The sequence below is a fragment of the Ranitomeya variabilis genome, chromosome 5, assembly GCF_051348905.1.
Source record: "Ranitomeya variabilis isolate aRanVar5 chromosome 5, aRanVar5.hap1, whole genome shotgun sequence".
In the NCBI taxonomy this organism is placed as follows: domain Eukaryota; kingdom Metazoa; phylum Chordata; class Amphibia; order Anura; family Dendrobatidae; genus Ranitomeya; species Ranitomeya variabilis.
The window spans coordinates 219,853,317-219,875,252 of record NC_135236.1 but is presented as its reverse complement, the minus strand read 5'-3'; the positions used below and the strand labels follow the sequence as shown (position 1 = coordinate 219,875,252).

Sequence of the window (21,936 nt, the reverse complement as noted above, 5' to 3'; positions counted from 1 at the left end):
CCCATCCTGCACCCCCATGCTGTCATTTGATGCTCTCATCCTGCACCCCCATCCTGTCATTTGATGCTCTCATCCTGCACCCCCATCCTGTCATGTGGTGCTCCCATCCTGCACCCCCATCCTGTCATGTGATGCTCCCATCCTGCGCCCTCATCCTGTCATGTGCTGCTCCCATCCTGCGCCCCATCCTGTCATGTGCTGCTCCCATCCTGTCATGTGCTGCTCTCATCCTGCGCCCCCATTCTGTCATGTGCTGCTCCCATCCTGCGCCCCCATTCTGTCATGTGCTGCTCCCATCCTGCGCCCCCACCCTGTCATGTGCTGCTCCCATCCTGTGCCTCCATTCTGTCATGTGTTGCTCCCATCCTGTGCCCCCATTCTGTCATGTGCTGCTCCCATCCTGTGCCCCCATCCTGTCATGTGCTGCTCCCATCCTGCACTCCCATGCTGTAATGTGCGGCTCCCGTCCTGTACCTCCGTTCTGTCATGTGTTGCTCCCATCCTACCATGTGCTGCTCCCATCCTGGGCCCCCGTTCTGTCATGTGCTCCTCCCATCCTGCGCCCCCGTTCTGTCATGTGCTCCCATCCTGCGCCACCATTCTGTAATGTGCTGCTCCCATCCATATGCCCTGTACGCTGCTTCATAAAGGTTGATGGCCCCCATAAGATGCTCCATAGTAAATGCCCCGTATGCTGCTCCATAAAAGTTGATGGCCCCCATAAGATGCTCCATAGTATTATATGCCCCCCATGCTGCTGCGATATAAAAATAAAAAAAAAAGACACTCGCCTATCGTCGCTGGGCACCGAGTGCCGGAAGCCTGAGCAGGCAGGGACACTGGCGCGCTATGGGGGTCAGGTGCCGGTATCGCCGCTGGCTCAGGCCCCCGTCACTTGCTATATTCACCTGTCCCCCATTCCACCGCTGCACGCCGCTCCTTCTTCCGGGTGCTCTGGCTATGACTGTTCAGTCAGAGGGCGGCGCCGGTGCGCACTAATTGCGTCATCACGCCCTCTGACCTGAACGTCACAGGCAAAGAACGCGGAAGACGGAGGCGCGCAGCGGTGGAACGGGGACAGGTGAATATAGCCTTCTCACCCTCCTGGCACGTCCCTGCTCCTCCATCGTATATCGCAGTATGTGTTCAGTGCTTACGCATACCGCGATCTCCTCTGGGCTGCGTCACTCTGTGGGGTCCAGACTGCGCAGGCGTTTGCGCAGTCTATAAAGTGGTGGGAGAGAGTGACACTCCCAGCGTTATATTATAGATCCTTGGAGAGATATTTGTATTGTCCCCTTATATACTTATACATGGTTAATAGATCGCCCCTCAGTCGTCTTTTTTCTGGACTAAATAATCCTTATTATTCTAATCTCTCTGGGTATTGTAGTTCCCCCATTCCCTTTATTAATTTTGTTGCCCTCCTTTGTACTCGCTCTAGTTCCATTATATCCTTCCTGAGCACCGATGCCCAAAACTGCACACAGTACTTCATGTGCGGTCTAACCAGAGATTTGTACAGAGGCAGTATAATGCTCTCATCATGTGTATCCAGCACCTTATGATCCTGTATGCCTTGGCAGCCGCTGGCTGGTCCAGGTAATTTTATCAATTTTCTCTATCCTGACATGGCACTTTCAATGAGAGAAGCTGACACAGGAGCATGATAAGGGTATGCATGACGGGGTTTTTTTTTGCAGAAAATTTGGAGCATAAACTCAAAAGTTTTTGAGGAGTTTTGAGCTGTTCAAAAGAATTTGGAAACTTTATGCTTAGTTTCTTTTTTGCCGTTTTACAGGCAAATATGCTGCCATTCTGATATTCTAATATGAGTGAGATTTCAGCACAGCAGCACCAGAGGAACGCTGGAAAAGCAGAAATGTCACTACACTAGACATAGATGTACCAAGAGGAGATATTACTAGTGGAGGCATGACTACTACTTTTCTTGACCAGAGTAAAAAAAAAAAAGTAAAGTCCCGATACCCTAAAAAGCAGGTAGTTTAAAAAAAAAAAAAAAATTCCCTTTAGCTGCCAGGAAACTACATTTTGACTGTTATAAAAAAAAAGTATCAATTTGCCCTATAATTTGAGTAATTTTTACTTATTCTATATAAAGTGTATTTACAAATACAAAGCTTTCTATAAATCAAAAGGACAAGCAAATGTCTAATCTGATTTGTAAGTAAAAATAACATTTTAAAAAAATAAAGTGATAATACATCCTACGACTTCTTGCATTTCTTTTTACCAGTTACAAATATTTGTTCCCATTGTTTTCTTCATGAATTCGCTAGAAGAGTCTACCCAGTGACTGTAATAAAACAACTACAGATCACTGGGAAGCTGTGAACATCAACTAAACTTTTACCCCCTGCCAAACTGGGTTTTGGTCCAAAACATAACATCTTAGCATGAGGTCAATCAACATGGAATAGTCTACTGAATAGAGAATGAGACAGATTCTGGTAATATCACGTGTGAATAAGCAGCATAAACAACTGAGACATACACAGAGATAAATGCAGCAAAATAATAAAGACCTGAAAACTGCAACAAGCGGATGGCATCACTAGAGTCAACTCAAAGAGTTAATTCAAAGCGCTAATGAGAACGCAAAGCACGACATAAAAAGGCAGCACCAAAGCAAACCCCACACCTGGCAATATGCTACTAATCCTTCAGCACCAGAAACAAGCTCATGTTTTCTTAATAGAGCGGCTGTTTGTGCATTTAGATTTCACTTAAAACATGAATCTCCCAAGGAATGGCTGCAGACTTCTAACAGCTGGACACCTGCAGCGTGGGTTAGCTAATATTTCCCTGCATATTTTCACAGCAAAGCATCTCTAAAGGGAAGAGTGGGATTATCATTGGCTTTATCCGCCGATGCCAGAAATAAAAAAAAAAAAGAAAAGTGCACCATGCCATCCTTGGTTTCAAAATTTACAACGATTGCCCATTCATGAGTAGAGGAAGCTCGTGTCGTCTTATGAAATGCTGACTGTGTTTGGAAACCAGTACCAAAAATCTGGTATATAAGCAAAGCAGAAATTAGAGTGCCAGGGCTTTATTTCTCTTCTCTCCCCTTTTTTCATCAGTGTGGATGTATCATTGAGGAACGACAGAGCCCATGTATTAGGAGTGCGCTATGCGTTTCTTTCTGATGTGTGTACATAGCTGCAGACAAACCGCAAATTCCCATTGTTTGGTTTCCATGGCAATCCACATGCTTCTTAGCAACCAAATTTTAGTCGCATGGATTATTAGCAGTGTCTTCTCCCTTGCTGGGCCCATTGTGATGCAATCAATAAGTAGCAATGGGGTTTGATCTCCAGGAACATGGCCACAGGTGAACGGATGTAAAGTATACAGTAATTCTCCAATTAATTATTTTACAGGTCACAGTTAATAATAGTTATTATTACAGAGCCATTGAAAGAGGTATTCCTCAATAGATGCCCCAAACAGATTCATGAGGACAAAAGCTGGAAAGCAGAGAAAGAAACTGCTAGAACTTGGAGACGTACAATTTATGGTACACTACTACACGTGCTCAACCAGATTGTGCCACAGTATTTCAGCAATGATGACATTTTACCTTCCCATGCCACAAATGAAGGTAGATTTTGTGATCAGATATATACCAAGAAAAGAAGTAAAGGATTGCTAGATGGAGGGTGAAAAATAAGCCTGAACATCCATTGTTTTCCTCCCCTAGCATATTCTGCTGGCAATAACAAATGTTTTAATTACTATGCAGGTCGCTAAGCAACTGCCTTAGGGACAGTAAAATCACTAGCAACAACATAAAAAGGGAAAACGAAGAAATGGCGTGTCCACCTATTCTGCTCACGCTTCCCATGATGTGATGTAGGTTTCTTACATGACCACACATGGGTCACACTCCGTGAAGCAGACCCAAGATGGCACGGTACCAGTAAGGAAAGGGCTCTGGACATTACATATGCAAGTCAGAACTGGAGATAGACCTTATATCATTCCAAAAGTACAACAAGCTTGTATTTTACTCACACAAATAGTACAGTATGTACACTAATAATCAACAAATTATGAAAAATACTGCTACAATAAATATGTGCAATCAAAAACAAATTACATTTCAACAAGTCCATCATGACGCTATTTTATATCTTATCTACAGTAATAGGAGTACATGTACTTATGCCCCACCTCGTAATCTGGTCAGTGCTGGATTAGGGTCCTTTAATAAAGCGTTTTTGTCTACATTCATTGGTCACATTGAGACTTACATCCAAACCCCTTCCCCGGCAAAAGCAGATGCGGACATATGCGCCGACGGGGTCATAGACTACAATGGTGCTGACAGAGGCAACGTGTGCTCTGTCATGCATCATTTTGGGGTGTATATGCCTACTGGAGGCAGACCCCCAGATGTAGTAGACTGCATCGGAGTGTCCGCCCCCAGTAGGCAAATATACGCCTTTAAATTATGCATGACAGAGCACACGTTGACTGTAGGCACCATTATAGTTTTTGGCCCCATCAATGCAAACGTCCACATACGGTTTCGCAGGGGGGGGGGGAGGGTTTCAAATACAAATCTCGATGTGATAAACAAACAAGGCCAAAAACACTGTGTGAAAGGGCCCTTACATAACTAAGTGCTGTGGTATAGACACAAATGTTTTTTTCCTTCGTGGTGTTGCAATTTTAATGTTGAGTTTGTGCAGATATAAATACACAGACATTCACACTCCCCAACTTTGCAATTGCAGCACCTAGCAGGAAACGTCTAGCACAATATGGAAATCACAGATGTCACTATAAGCAGTAATATTCGAAGACCTACCATTCGTCTAATGGACAGGGAAAACCCAGACGGGATGGTCCATCACAGAGCACTGTGTGGAATGTGTCTCGGACTTTCTATAGAACAGACTAAAACAGTGTCTACCACCTTGGAGAAATCAGGACTCCGGGTCTCTACACTATATATTGACTATGTATTGTCAAATTTGTTTACTTTGGACTGGAGAAATACTGTAGGTATTCCCATTAACACTAAAATTAACAATTATGCTCGGGAATATGGTGACACTTGCTAACTAAAATAGTTATATGCATGGTAATTGAAAAAAGAGAGAACATTTAAACTGGGAGATGGGAGGGGGGGGTTATACAGTGATTTTTAGAGATGACACCAATCGTGGCAAAAAAAAAAAACACTTTTGCATTGCATTGACATATTCAGGCGAATAGGGTCACATAATTTCCCCTTAATAAACCGTGACATGAAAGTAGCAAAAAATGCAACTAGTTCCAACTTTTTTCCAGTTTCTTGTCGTTCTTCCTCCATGGGGTCGCAATCCGAATGATGCTGCAGTGTAGCAACAGCACTCAGTGACTTTTCACTACATGATCTGTGTTGCACTCAGGACACAAGTGTGGGTACAGTACCAGCCTACTTGTTCGCCATTTCCACAACTCACAGCAATAGCTTAAAACAAAGCACTGCATAATAGCACTCTATAATATAACACATTGGCAAGAAATAAATATCCGTCATGCAAGCTGGTCATTATTTCCTCAGCATTTCTATTTCACTTACCGTAATTTGCTGTAAGGAGATAATTTCCCCTTAATTCCCATTGGGACATGAAGTCTAAAATAAACCCAATTACTTGTACACCTGAGCATGGACCAATACCCTAAGCAAACAGTTTTTTCCTCTCTTGACGTGGAACAATAACGCATCCCTGTCGCAAACCACAAGTTGGTGAACCAGTGAATGACATTTTAAAGAAATACATTTGTGTATTTAAATCTTGTAATGCTTGTTAAATTGTTTGGTTCGCAGTACACCAGAGCTTGCAAATTGAGGTTTCTGAAAGCGTGTAATTACAAGATAGTAGAAATGAAACAAACATTTCCCTCCATTCAATTTTCTACATTTAAGAATGACAAAGTAATGCACACCTGCTCCCTCCGTCACTTTGCTTTTCACCTGACTTAACAACATGCCGTCTCCTCGCAGTGTTGAGGGCAGGAAGATGGCCTACTGAGATGGCTCTTCTGAGCAGCTGCACTAGATGCTGGCAGCGGCGGCGAGCGATAAAAAGATCATCAAGACGGGCACCTGCGACCTGCAAACACTATCGAGCACATTCCTCACCAGACAAAAATCATGGCTATTCCCACAGCTGCTAACTGAAAGACAGCGGCACAGAAATATCTACACATAAAGGGTCATAAAGTGAACGCAATTAAGAACATCACACATTTCAGATTATACTAAGGACCGCTGACATTCATACGGGCAGGTTGTTTTCATGATAAAAGGAATGATGATTTATTTCATAACCTGTTCCAAATACAGACATAACACTTTCCTGTTCTTAAAATTATGCCAGTAGAATACACCATGATCATCATTAAAAGGGACAATAAACCCAGATTCTGCATCTTAGGCCTCATTCACACATCCGTATTTAAGCGGGTACGTGAAAAAATTGTACCGTGTTCTCAGAGTTTGGGATCTGTGTGGCATCAGTGTGTGGTCAGTGTGTTCATTTTTACCATCAGTCATCAGCGTTTTTCATGGATTGATAAATACATTCTAAGCTTCTCTTATACTTTGCCATCCGTGCGCTGAACAGGTTTGTCACAGACCCATAGACTTGTATCAGTTCTTTTTATCTGTGATACCGGAAAAAAAAATGTATCTGTTTACTTGAGTTTTACACAGACACATGGTCCGGGAAATAAACATGGACACGTGAATAGCACCATAGATTAGAACGGGTACATGTTTCGTGGAAAAAAAAACATAAAACAAACACATTCAACATGGATGTCGGAATGAGGTCTTATGGCCGTAACGGTAAGGAAAGTGAGCTACTAACATTTACTTAGGTATTTAGAACTGAAAAAAACAGAGATAGACTGCATTCAACAACTCAGAGAGGAGAGAAAAAGAGCACGAAGTTTACTCTACAGCATAAATCCAGGCCACGACACAGCACAACAGCAAGGCTATGGGAGCACGTTGAGTATCTGCTTGAAGACATTTCTGCAAGGTTTCTGCATCTCTTGGAAGAAAAAATGCGCATTTTGCCACGATTTTTTGTGCAATTTTGCTGTGATTTGTATGAGTTTTTTGTATGCATTTTTGAACAGCAATCAGGGCTTTTTGAGCTAAATAAATATATATTAAAAAAAAGTTTTGCTGTAGATTTTCGGTCCGGATTCGTGGATGGAAAATCTGTAGCTGATTAATGAGAAAAATGAAAGTTTTATTCACATGCTCTGGCTGATATATGTGCAGAAATTGACCTGAGGACTGGATTTTTATATCAGCAGCAGATTTCTCATTTGTAATACGTAGAATAAAACACAAAGAAAATCTGCAACAAAATCCGCATGTAATAAAACAGACTTTTTTCCCCCCCTATGGTTACGTGTAAATATACACTGTCAGAATTTCCAGCACAGTCCATTGTAGCCTTAGTTTCGTAAAGCCTCAATCAATAGCATTACTCAGCTTTGCAGAGTATTGTCATTGTGGAATCCACACCAAAAAAGTAAAAAAGTCCATCATATCTCAACACTACCTAAGGCAAGGGTAGGGAAACTCCGGCCCATAGACCATTTGCAGTACACAATGACTTTCTATGGACCCCAAACAGATTCCCAGGGACCGCAGTACTCGGGCACTGTGAGCAAGCACACGCAGCACTCACTACTGAACTCTGTGGCACATGAAATGAAGGATTCCATCCTGACACTAGCCAGTGCCAGCATCTAGACGTCCTTTGCGGAGTTCGCACACAATGCGCTCCCATCCCACACACAAAGGCAGCAGACCCAATGTCTCCTGTCATCTCCATGCTCCAGCCCCAATATCTCCTGTCATCTCTTTACTCCAGCCCCAATGTCTCCTGTGCTGTATATGTTCTTGCCCCAGCATCTCCTGTGCAGTATATGTTCCAGCCCAAGGGTATTCTATGTGATGTACTGTATGTGCTGCAGTCACAGTGTATCCTATGTGATGTATGTGATGCAGTCACAGCATCTCCTGTGTCATGTGTGTACTCCAGCCCCAATATCTTGTGCGATGTATGTACTCAGAGCAATGTCTCCTGTGATGTCTATGTTCCAGGCCCAATGTATACTATATGACATATATAGCAGTCTCAGTGTCTCCTTGAGCACTGGAGGTAGTTTTTTTTTGTCTACAGACATCCTTCTGTAGATCTACCCATCATCTCCATCAGGGTCCTTTGCCCCCATCGGTGGCTCATTCCCTCACTTTACATCCTTTCCCCCTCCCCCCCCCCCTTTTTCTTGCCATGTATTTTTTTCTGTGACCACCATACCTTGCATTTTTATCTTGTTTTGGACACCTTCCTCTTCTGGCTTAGTGATATATGATTTATTAAGAATATGCTTTGTTATCTCGGTGATTTACAGGCCTGTGTTTCTTATCTCATGGACTTGTCACATGGACCTTAGGGGGGCCCAAGTCTGTCATCACATATCCCCATGTCGTTTTTAAGTGGGTTTGAATTGATTGTCTCATTGTCAGTCGTAGGTCGACTATTTGTAATGGTGTTTGGCCACCCTTTGACAAGCTCACAGTCATTTGACCTTGACCTTTAAAAGTGATACTCTCACTCTACCTAGGTATTATTGTAGCTCCACAATGTATTATGTCCCATATACATATCATTCAGGGGTGTTGGATGATTACTATTTTACATACAGTATATGTTTTTAGAGGTTTTTACTGTTTCACTTATGCATGTCCTTCGTTTCTAATAAAGTTGTATTTTCTGTACTATATTGTATCAGGTGAACACACCATTTTTTTCTCTTTGTCTTTTTCTCCTTATCTCATACTTTACTTCCATACAAGATGTGGCACCCTGACATTTACTACTTCTCTCATGGTTTTTGTGATTGGAGGTGCACCCTATTTTCTCTAGTGCAAAAAGTTGACTGTACTCCAGACTGAGGAAAACCTATAAAATAAAAAATGATCAATACAATCTAACATCACACACCTCACCAAAGAGAAACAACTCCAGCCATCCTATTAGGGGTGAGTTAATTACTTGTTTGACCATATATAGCAGGGTAATATTCAAGTTGATAAATTTGTGCAACCCCTGAATGATGGTATAAATACCCAAATGGCCCTTGGCCGAAAAAAGGTTACCCAGCTCTGACCCAAGGCATGTAACCACTCTTGAATAATAAGGCACTGAAACTTTTCGTAATCTGAAGGAATAGCGGAGATATTATTTTTTTTTATACAGTCAGTAGAGGCTTCACATTCACTAGAAACAAAAAGAATACATAGACAACAGCTCAGCACCATTATAATAGCAATTTTTTTTTTAGAATGGAGACAGTAAAATGCAGAAAATTACATGTATGAAATCTATTCCTGAACAAGTTTGAGTTTTGGATGCAACTTTACTCAAAGCAGAATGATGCAAGGACAAATTCTACACATGCTCAGGAGAATGGGGACCCAAGGGGAAATAAAATGTCATGCACTTAGCGCGGCCACTAAATGACTATATAATTTAATTTCTTGGAAACCCATTAGCTTTTATGAAAATAAAATCAAAGCCAGATGAGAGCTGTGTTTTTTTATGTGAATGGAATGGAGATATTTCTATGGAGCAAAAAAAAGAAGAATGGGTTAAAAAAATAAAGAGTAAATTATAACCTCTTTAATTTTCAACAAACTATTGCACACAAAATGAAGGTATCACCATATAAACATGTAACTAAGTGCAATATTATCAACTATTACCGTACTAATTATCCACCTAATAAAATAAAGAACCCATATAGTAAAAGCACATACAGCGAAAAGAATTCGTGTTCAAAAGTGGTCGACTAGTACGAAGGTTTTCTCAAAAAGTGATCTGCATCCAAAATATATGAGAAGAACAGAAGAAGAAAAAAAAAATCAGTCATAGGAATTAAGGAAGTAATTTTCTGAATAAAAGGCTCTTTTGAAAAGTGTTTACTATATGTTAATATGTTTTAAACTTATTTCATCCATAAGGTCATGTCTTAAACAACAGGAAAAAAATAACAGCAGACCATTGACATCTATAAAACCCCATCTGGCATCACTGGACCTAGAAGGACCAGATAATCGAGATTAAGCTTTGCTCACTTTAGGTTTGAGCAGTATGTTACATATAATAGTAGCTATATAATTTTATACTGAACTATGTTCCATATAATTTTATATATTATAGTCCAGTATAATAATATACGTAACATAGTGCTCAAACCTAAAGTGAGCAAAGCTTAATCTAGATCTTTGGTCCTTCTAGGTCCAGTGATGCCAGATGAGGTTTTATTGATTTGTGTATGATACATAGATACATGTGTATTATACACACACACACACACACACACACACACACAGAAAGCCCCCGATGTGTACGCCAAACATAGGTTACATTTATTGGGCACATGTAGCAGCATTAGGCCTCTATACATCAGTATAATTTTTATCAACTGAGTTTTTTGTGTTCTAATCCACACAATGCAAGATTATTGTGCTACATTTTCAGCAGCTTTTCAACTCACAATTCGTTTAACCCTACAGTGACAAGTCAATTTTGACTTTAACCCCTTCAACACCTTGGGATTTTCCATTTTTGTGTTTTTCTTTTTAACTTCCCTTCTTCCTAGAGCCATAAGGCTATGTGCACACGTTCATGTTTTTCCGCGTTTTTAACGCATACATTATGCATCCTATCATTTAGAATGCATTCTGCATGTTTTGTGCACATGATGCGTTATTTTCCGCGAAAAAACGCATCGCGGTAAAAAAAGCAGCATGTTCATTAATTTTGCCGATTTTCCGCGTTTTTCCCGCAATTCTATGCATTGGGAAAAACCGCAAAAAAAAAAAAAATGCACAAAAAACACGTCAAAAACGCGAAAAAAAAAACGCATGCGGATTTCTGGCAGAAATGTCCGTTTTTTGTCAGGAAAATTACTGCAAGAAATCCTGACGTGTGCACATACCCTAACACTTTCATTTTCCTGTCAATATGGCCGTGTGACAGCTTGCTTTATTGCGGGACGAGTTGTAGTTTCAAATGACACCATAAATTTTAGCATATAGTGTACTGGAAAACGGGAAATAAATTTCAAGTGCGGTAAAATTGCAAAAAAAAAGTGCAGTTCCACAATTGTTTTAGTTTTTTTTTTTTTAACCACGTTCACTAAATGCTAAAACTGACTGGCCATTCGGGATATGGGGCTGGGTGATGGCCTTTTTTTGCGCACCGAGCTGACGTTTTTATTAATACCATTTTGGGGTAGATACGATGTTTTGATAACCTGTTATTGCAATGTTGCAGTGACCAAAAAAACGCGATTCTGGCGTTTTGATTATTTAAGGGCTTATTCGGAAAGCTGTAGCGCTTACCGAATAAGCTGCAGAGGGAACCCGGCTTCCTGGATCGCTCCGGCTGATCAGCTGTTCGGTGCCACAGCTGCATGTGTTGCGGCTGTGTGACAGTCATGACACATACATGGGAGAGCCTGTTTGTTGGACTCGCCATGCATGTGTCGTGACTGTCACACAGCCGCAACACATGCAGCTGCAGAACCAAACAGCTAATCAGCCGGAGCGATCCAGGAAGCCGGGTTCCCTCTGCAGCTTATTCGGTAAGCGCTATAGCTTGCCGAATAAGCCATGACCCGATCAAATTAGCACATGTCTACTCATTACGCCGTTAACCGATAGGATTAATTCTTTTTATATTTTGATAGATCGGACATTTCTGAATGTGGAGATACCAAATAGGTGTGTATATATATATATATATATATATATATATATATATATATATATATATATATATATATATATATATATATATATATATATATATATATATATATATTTTTTTTTTAATGGGGCATGAAGGGGTGATTTGAGCTTTATTTAATATTTTTAAAAACATTTTTTATGCTTTTTACATGCTTCAATAGTCTCCTTAGGAGACTTGAAGCTGCAATGTTCTGATTAGGCCTAAGCCCTGCTATGTGTAGCAGCAATGTCCATCTGCTATGAATGCTGACCGCTGGACGGCACTCATAGCAGATTGGCAATGACAACAACAGAAGTCTCCTGCAGACCCTAGGTTATCATGCCTACCCATCGCCGCCCTGTGATCATGTGACAGGGGAGCCGATGAACAGAGCTTGCAACAAGCTTCCGGCAAGGGCATGTTAAATGCCACGGTCAAAGATTCACAGCGGCATTTAACATGTTAACAGTTGCCGCGGGTGGATCGCAATTTCACCAGTGGCTGTAAGCACATTTCAGGTGATGAAATCAGCTGTCATGTGCCTGAAAATATGCCTCAGCGCCAGAGCCCGCATCAAAGAGGGGGAGGGGACCTATGACATACCTATACGTTATAGGTCGTAAAGAGGTTAAGGGGGTGACAGCAGCAACGCTCACTTCCTCCAGATGTACGCTATATATATGTACGAGAAGAGAATGAAGCCAGAGCTGACTGGCTCCAATTATCATGTGACCATGTCAAGCAATCCTTGGGAGAGTCAGTGCCTACACCACTGGAAAAGTTACAGCGTTGGGGGTGAATATAAGTGTTGCTATTTTACAAGGAGGAAATACAAGGATTCACATGGGGGTTGTACAACTAGGAGACAGCTCTTTTAAAGAGAGAGACACATTTCTTTTCAAACAGGACACGTGTCACTATGTGGCAATAACTCTGGGACAATTCAAGATATGCCAGTGACACTTTACATCAGCATTTATTCAAAACTAGCAAGATTTAGGCCTCATCCACACATCCCTGTGTTTTTCCCCCAGATAGAACACATGCTCATTAAAATCTATGGAGCTGTTAACATGTCCTTGCTTTATCGGACAGGGTGTACGCAAATAGAAATAATAAAAAAAAGAAAACAGACATCCATTTCAAAACTACCCATACAGGTCTGAGGGTCCTTGAAAATAACAAAAAGCACAAGGATAGCATTAATGTGCAGTCTGTGAATAACACTGCAATGAGTAAGTGAGCAATTTTCATTTAAAGGGAATCTGTCTCCATATTAATATGGGCATACAGGCTAGAGAATGATGAAAAAGGTCCTACCTGTATGTCACATATCAGATGCCTTGTTGCTGAGAAATCATCTTTTATCACTTTATATAAGTGACCTCTTCCAAGCTCTGGTGAAGATAACTCTGCCTCCAGAGATTATTTTACATGAAGGGGGAGTTACCAGTGAGACAAGTAACCAACACAGAACAAGAAAAATGAAATTTGTCTTCTTGTAAACACTTTTTTGCTTCTCTCAGCTCTGCTGTGTTACAATAATACTATAACCCTGTCTGCCTGTCAACTGGAAGGAACCTGAAGATGTGTCCATTATCAGCAGAGCAGAGAGCGGCCATTACACATCACACTGGTAACTCCGCTTCATGTAAAACAAGCTCTGGATGCAGAGTCATCTTCCAGACACCATCGCCCAGACATACAGGTGGGACTGTTTTCAGCAGTCTATAGCCTGTATGCCCATATTAATAGTTTACATAGGTCAAATGTGGGGACAGATTTCCTTTAAATATTTTTTCATACATGAAATTCACTGATATTGGAATCAAAACCACTGAATGACACTGGGACTGCTTTTTTGTGTACAAGAAAAATTACTGATGTATGAATAAGGTCTTAAAGCTACCATAATACTTTCAGCTATACTGAGATTTCAAAGTAAGGCCTCTTTCACACTTCAGTCTTTTGGCGTCAGTTTGAAACCGCCATTTTCGTCAAATAGCGGATCCGCCATTTTTTTTGTTACACATTGCAAATCCCTACTGCGCACAAGCGATAAAATGATGATAGCCGTGCACGCCCCTAACCCCTATGTCATCACTCTGCCCACACTCCTTCATTGGCTGAAAAAATGGCGCTAAACGCGTCATACAAAACGCGACTTTGGCGCCAAGATCGCGTACCGCATGGCCGACCCCACACAGGGGTCGGGTCGGGTTTCATGAAACCCGACTTTGCCAAAAGTCGGCGACTTCTGAAAATGGCCGACCCGTTTCGTTCAACCCTAGTCGCGACCATCATTTGGCGGATCCATCGCCCCAATCCGCTTTTTCAATTGAGCATGCTCCAAAAAGTAGATACTTTTCCCAGACAACCCCCAAGTACCGGATCCGTCAAAAAAAACGGAGCTGTCTGACGCCAACTGAAGTGTGAAAGAAGCCTAAAGGAAAAAATGCTGGAGTGGTGTCAGATCATTTTACACGTTTGTAACTAAATGTTTATACCACTAAATAGGTTTGCTACAATATGTGATGAGCATTCAACACTAATGATCCAGCTCAATGGCTCAGAGGGATGAAATCAGCTTGTACTGTATGTGAATATCTATTACGTTTAAAAGCAGAATAATTAATCTACAAAAGAGGATAGAAAAAGAATGTGAACTCTAAATAGTACCACTTAAAGAAAATCACAGCTATGGTCAAAACTCAAAAGGATTTTTATAGAAGGAAGTCCTTATAATAATCTGTTTGATGCTAATTGCTTACCCGTGTGCCAGCGGATTGCACATTTTTCATCTTGGCTAAAAGCAAAGTCCCTATCTCTGTGCCTCTGAATCAACAGGATCATTCTGGAATTCATTAGTTGGAAACACGAGAGACAAGCTACATAATAGCTTTGCTGCATGCACAGCACACTTCAAAAATAACTAAATGAATATGGAAATGCATCTTTCTGTGGCAAATTGTTCATTATTGAATCATTATCAACCCTTGTTAGAGTTTTCGCTCTCTTCTGGTATGTACAAGATCATTAAAGTGTTTAAGAGCTCCATCATGAAAGACAGTGACACTTTATAATCCACTATCTCTTCAGGCAAATACGCTTATGGCTGAGCATAATACTCAAAATAACAACATCCTCTTGACGTATAATTCCTCCTGTTTTAGTAATGATTCTTTTAAGTGCTAACAGCAGCAATGAAATATGATGCTGAAGTCTTCACTTGTTACCGTATCCAAGGCCTGAAACTGCTCATATTTATTTACCAGCACAAAAGCACTAATAATAACCAGAGCAGTATAGCAAGGCTTCATTCACATGTGTACATTCAGCACTAAATCTACCACGACTAGGGCGCTTTTCTCATCTAGTGTCTGCACTTCCAGCAGCGGTGTATGTCAGGAACATTACCTAACAGAGGCCTCCAACATATGACAGCATGAGGGACATGGTAGTACTGGGCATTAACATCCATAGACTACACTTTGTTTCAATTTTTAGTCATTTATAAGAAAGAGTTTCCCAAAGCTTCATGGCCCAGCAAATACAAAAAGGATACTCTAAAGCTTACAATGGATGCATAGGGCCTTATAAATACACTTACCTGCATATTAGACGAAGATTAAAAAATATATATATGTGTGAACAGACCATTCAATTTCACCAACTTTTTAATGGAGTTGGTTCATTCACGAAATCTTAGACACAGAAATTCCCGCATCACAGGTTACAGCATTCAAAAGATACATTTAATGCCGCCATTAAAGACATACCAGTCTGTATACTGCTATCATAAATGAGCCCTAAGCCTTGATCGCGTAGAGGCAAGACTGGAAAGGCTCATTTAGATGATAATTTAGTCTATAAGCAGGGAATGAGAGAGTGTTTTTAGGAACGCTCAGTCCCGATTAGCGACCTGTGTAAATAGACCAGCAAACACCCGACGAACAGGGAAAATGATTGTTTGTTGGGTATGACGATTTGAAAGCCATCTTAATTTTTATTTTTTCCTCAGCAGCACATTGTCATGTATAAACAGAGAAATTGCTGTTGATAAGGATGATATTCTATGAGCACAGAACTATCATCATGCGGGAAGAAAATTCATAATCGGTCGTCTAAACAGATGACTAAATGACTGCAGATTGATTAGTATATAGCGAATTGGTGCTTGTTTGACGGAGGTTGTTTAACCCTACCTAAAATTTTAACACTTACCCTAAAAATGACTTAACATACAAACTGCACTTCACCTATCACTATTTTAGCTTTATCCAATCAAACCAACAAAAGATGAGTAAAATGCTGAATTATTTTCACGATTTTCTCATTTTCAAGCAATTGCAATAATTGTCTTGTGTAGATGAAGAAGCATCGTTTACCACGTATCTTCAGCAATATGTAGAGATTAAGCATTTCTGGCAAGCACACACCTCCTACAATAAAAGTCATTCGATAACAATGGCGCTCTATCAGTAGAAAGGATTGTTCTCAGATTATTGACCACAGTTCATCAAGCTCATCAATTACTGAGGGTATGTGCACACGTAGATGAAACCTCTGCGGATTTTTCCACACCTGTTTTGAGAAATCCGCAGGTAAAAAGCACTGCATTTTACATGCGGCGTTATTTTCCTTGGTTTTTGTGCGGATTCCACATGCGGTTTTACACCTGCAGATTCCTATTATGGAGCAGGTGTAAACTGCTGCGGAATCCGCACAAAGAACTGACATGCTGCAGAATAAACAACGCTACGTTTCCATGCACTTTTTTCCGCAGCATGTGCACTGCGGATTTTGTTTTCCATAGGTTTACATGGTACTGTAAACGCATGGAAAACTGCTGATCCGCAGCATTAAATCCGTGTGCACATACCCTGATGGTTTGAGAAATCAAATCATTTTGAAATGAGAACCCTATAAATTATTTCACTGTTCAGTGGCAAAACTAAAAAAAACAAACAAAAAAAAACAGCACAACAAAAACATTTGTGAATCAAGCCAAAAACTGGCCATATAGGACACAAGATAAAAAAAAGGAAACAGGTGATTCCTGTGCGGATTTTTCAGCTCAGTTTTTGAAAAATCCGCAGGTAGAACGCACTGTGTATTACCCGCAGATTTCCTGCGTTTTTTTGTGCAGATTTCACCAGCGTATTTACACCTGTGGATTCCTATTGAGGAGCAGGTGTAAAACGCTGCGGAATCCGCACAAAGAATTGACATGCTGCTGAAAATAAACCGCAGCGTTTCCGCGCTGTATTTTCCGCACCATGTGCACTGCGGATTTGGTGTTCCATAGGTTTACATGGTACAGTAAACCTGATGGAAAACTGCTGCGAATCCACAGCATCAAATCCGCAACGTGTGCACATACCCAGAAACATCCTTTGATCACTGAAATAATCGTGGCATGATAATGACTGCAATTCAAGGCTTTACCCCATGTGCAGTTAGGTTTGTGTGTTATGTAAGAGTTTTTAGGCCGGTTTCAGATGAAAGCATGAAAAATAATCAGATTATCAACCAGAAACTGGGCGATTTTCATCATTTTATTTTATCCATGTAAAATACAGAGACACAAATGGCACATCTATGTGCCATCTATTTTTATGCATCAAAACTGTAAAAATATACATAATTAGTTTCCTAGGTTAAAAGTGGCAATGCATTTGTAAAATTCGGATGCTACATAAATGGCCCCTTGTACAGGTGATTTTCATCCAATACTAAGAAGAGAATTGTGCAGACTGCAACTTTTTTTTTTTTCCACACCGACACGCAGTCCATATGAAAAAAAAACGGTCATCTGAACAGCCCTAGTGAATTATATTGGTCAGAGTTCTTTAACTCTGCCAGCACACATCCGTATAACACGCTTATCTGACTGTGACCCAAGACTTCTTCACACAATTTTCATCCTAACTCAATTAAATTGCGCTAGGTTTGTAATGTACGGTAATTAAAAAAGTTCAGCAATACCCTTTTTTTTTTTTTTTTTTTTTTAAACGATAGGAAGTGTTATTAAAGTTAATCTGTCACCACATTTGACCTATCTAGCCTATTAATATGGGCAAAAAAAAAAAAGTTATAAACTGCTGAAAACGTCCTACCTGTGTGTCTCATATCAGCTGCCCTGTTATTGATAAATCATCTTTTAGAGCTTTATATAAATTACCTCTTCCAGGCTCTGGGGAGGGCACTCTGCCTCCAGCGATTATTTTACATGAAGGGGAGTTACCAATGTGTGATGGCCGCTCTGTACTCTCCTGATCCCACTGCAGAGCTGTGTGTGATTATACCGGTCATATCTGCATGCTCCTCTCGGCTTCAGCTTCCATCTCACAGGCAGACAGGGTTGTCATATTGTTACAATACAGCAAAGCTCAGAGAGCAGCAGAAAATGTGCTAAGGCTTCTTTCACACTAGCGTCGGGCCGCCGTTCCCGACGCTAGCGTTGTCTCCGCCGCACAACGGGGGCAGTGGATGCATTTTTCCAGCGCATCCGCTGCCCCATTGTGAGGTGCGGGGAAGTGCGGGGAGGTGGGGGCGGAGTTCCGGCCGCGCATGCGTGGTCGGAAAAAGCGGACTGTTGTGAGCAAAAAACGTTACATGTAGCGTTTTTTGCTCCCGACGGTCCGCAACTGCACGACGCATCCGTCGCACGACAGGTGTGACGTGTGGCAATCCGTCACAATGCGTCGCTTCATGTTAATCAATGGTGAAAAAAACACATCCTGCAAACACTTTTGCAGGATGCGTTTTTTCAGCAAAACGACGCATTGTGACGGAATGCAGTGTGAAAGTAGCCTAACAAGAAGACAAATTTAATTGCTATTATTCTGTGTTAATTACTTGCCTCATTAATAGTAACTCCCCCTCAAACAAGCTCTGGAGGAGGAGTTATCTTCCAAGCAACCTCCTCCCCAGAGCCTGGAAGAGATCATATATGTAAACTGATAAAAGAGGATTTCTCAAAAAAACACATCTGATATGAGACTTTCAGATATTACTATTTTTCAGCAGTTTATAACCTGTATAACCGCACTATTAGTAGATGAGATAAAGGAAAGCTGTCACCATATTTGACCGAACAGCAAAAGCACAGAAAAAACACACCATGGGATAGTGATTTTGTTAAATATGTAGAACAATAAACGCTTTGAACTACAAAACCATACTCATGGATTTAAAAGATTATTATATTTTAATTATGTTTTTGTATTTAATGTATAGATGTGGAAACTACATAACCAACCGTTGTATACCTCGAATATTGGAATATTGAGTAATTCAGGGTTATGCTTAAATACACCATTCTAAAAAATAGATTAAGAAAATATAGACAAAGCAGAAAGATTTCCAGAAGAAATTGCAGACCACCAGGATTTGGATTTAGCTAATCCACTTAGATTACCATGGCTGTGTCTTAAAAGGACAATACCGAGATAGAAAAAAAAATAGGTCACACAGGCAACTATATAATACCTCACATTATGAGCAAGCTACAATAGATTCTGAATATAGATGAGCATTTTGGCAATATGATAGATTGTCTTAGCCATCAGTGTTAAACGAAAATTATACATATTTACATATTTTAGTGGTAAGCATTATTCGCTTTAAAGTCACATACATACAAAAATAAATACATGCACGTGTGTGTGTTCATTCAAACATACATACAGTGTGTGTATATATATATATATATATATATATATATATATATATACACAGTATATATATTTATTACACACACATAGCAGAATAATTAGACTTCCTTTACTTGTGAAGGAATACTTGACAGGATCTGTCATTAACGCATATTCTGTATTATTACTATAGATTCATTGATCTTAATCTGTACTATATAGTGCAGTTTGGCTAATGAATGAATGTCCGTTTACAGCCTCAAGTGTTAAACATTTCAGTACGTTTTACACTAAAAAAAATAAAAATAATAATTCTAATTATTCTATGAAAAAAAGACAAAGCTAGAGTTAATCTGCTCTAGCCTAGAAAAAAGATTGGACATACACCGAGCAAACAACTTTTGGAAAGGCAGCAGCTAGAAATAGAACCTTCGAGCTAAAAGCTTCCATTCTATGGAAAAACTGCACCTTCTAAGATGAAGAAATTGCTTACCTCCATAATATATCAGTTATGGAAGATTTACCTTAATTCTCCATGAAGAATTATGGCGTAACTTAACGTTTACACTCTGCAGTAACTATCTGTCACTAATGTCCAGAAATTGCAAATCGTAAAACATACAAAGGACAGAAATTGCAAAAAATAAATTATAAACATATTGTACATAATATATTACACTCACTTTACGCACAGTGGGGGAAAAAAAGTATTTGATAGACTACGATTTTGCAAGTTTTCCTTCCTGCAAAGAATAGAAAGGTCTGTAATTTTTTTTTATCATAGGTACACTTCAACTGTGAGGTAGAATCTAAAAAAATAAAAAAGAGAATCACTGTATAATTTTTACATAAATAATTTGCAATTTATTGCATGAAATAAGTATTTGATACAATAGGAAAACAGAACTTAATATTTGGTACAGAAACCTTTGTTTGCAATTACCTCGGTCAGACATTTCCTGTAGTCCTTGACCAAGTTTGCACACACTGTAGAAGGGATTTTGCCCCACTCCTCCATACAGATCTTCTCCAGATCTTTCAGGTTTCGAGGCTGTCGCTGGACCACATTGAGTTTCAGCTCCCTCCAAAGATTTTCTATTGGGTTCACATATGGAGACTGGCTAGGCGCTGTCTGTGTGTTTCGGATCATTGTCATGTTTCGGGTTATTGGTCGTGACTGGGACTTCCAGCATGACAATCTTCAATGCTCTTACTGAGGGAAGGAGGATGTTGGCCAAAATCTTGTGATACATGACCCTCTCCATTCTCCCTTCAATACGATGCAGTCATTTTATTCCTTTTGTAGAAAAGCACCCCTAAAGTATGTTGTTTCCCCCACCATGCTTCACAGTTGGGACGGTGTTCTTGGGATTGTACCCCTACTTCTTCCTCCAAACACAGTGAATGCAGAGAATACAAAAAAATGTTGGTCTCATCTGACAATATGACCTTCTCCCATACCTCCTCTGCTTCATCCAGATGGTCATTGGCGAGCTTCAAACGGATCTTGACATGTGCAGGCATGAGCATGGGGACTTTGCAGGATTTTAATCCATTACGGTGTAGTGCGCTACTAACGGTAATGTTTTAGACTGTTGTCCCAGCTCTCTTCAGGTCATTGACTAGGTCCTCCTGTGTAGTTATGGGCTTATTCCTGACCTTTTTCAGAGTCATCCTTACCACACAAGGCGAGATCTTGCATGGAGACCCAGACCGAAAAAAACTGTCAGTCACCTTCTGTGTCTTCCATTTTCTGATTGCGCCAAAATTGATTGCCTTCTTGTCAAGCTGCTTGCCTATTGTGCTGGAGCCCATCCCAGCCTAGTGCAGGTCTACAATTTTTCCCTGGTATCCCAAGACAGCTCTTTGGTCATGGCCATTGTGGAGAGGTTGGAGTGTGACTGATTGTATGGACAGGTGTACTTTATTAAGGTAACAAGTTCAAATAAGTACAATTAATATAGGTAAGTGCACAGTAAGAGGCTTCTTAAAGAAAAACTAACAGCTCTGTGAGAGCCAGAATTATTGCTGTTTGATAGGTGAACAAATACTGATTTCATGCAATAGAATGCAATTAAATTATTAAAATTATACAATGTGATTTATTTGGTTTTCATTTTTAGATTCTGTCCCACACTTGAAGTGTACCTATGATAGAAAATAGACTTCTCCATTTTTGTGGGAGGGAAAAACTTGTAAAATCAAGAGTGTATCAAATACTTATTTTCCCCGCTGTATATATCTATGTAATAATGTATATCAATATATCCAAACATATACATCTATACAGAGCAGAGGGGACAAAATACATACTATTAACTATGTATGAAATTGTTTGAGGAAATAGAAGGATTACATTTTGTGGCATAAGAAATTTATATTGTGTATATATATATATATATATATATATATATATATATATATATATATATATA

The 21,936-nt window shown here is 40.1% G+C and overlaps 1 protein-coding gene and 1 long non-coding RNA gene across 9 annotated transcripts in view; one reads left to right on the top strand and one right to left on the bottom strand.

The window, feature by feature from the left end:
* TCF12 (transcription factor 12) overlaps positions 1-21,936 on the bottom strand; it is a 358,827-nt gene that overhangs the window by 192,645 nt on the left and 144,246 nt on the right. The window lies entirely within an intron of this gene.
* On the top strand, positions 3,269-4,094 carry LOC143775552 (uncharacterized). Its single transcript, XR_013215664.1, has 3 exons — positions 3,269-3,355; positions 3,434-3,625; positions 3,767-4,094. It is a non-coding gene; the product is annotated as an uncharacterized LOC143775552 (long non-coding RNA).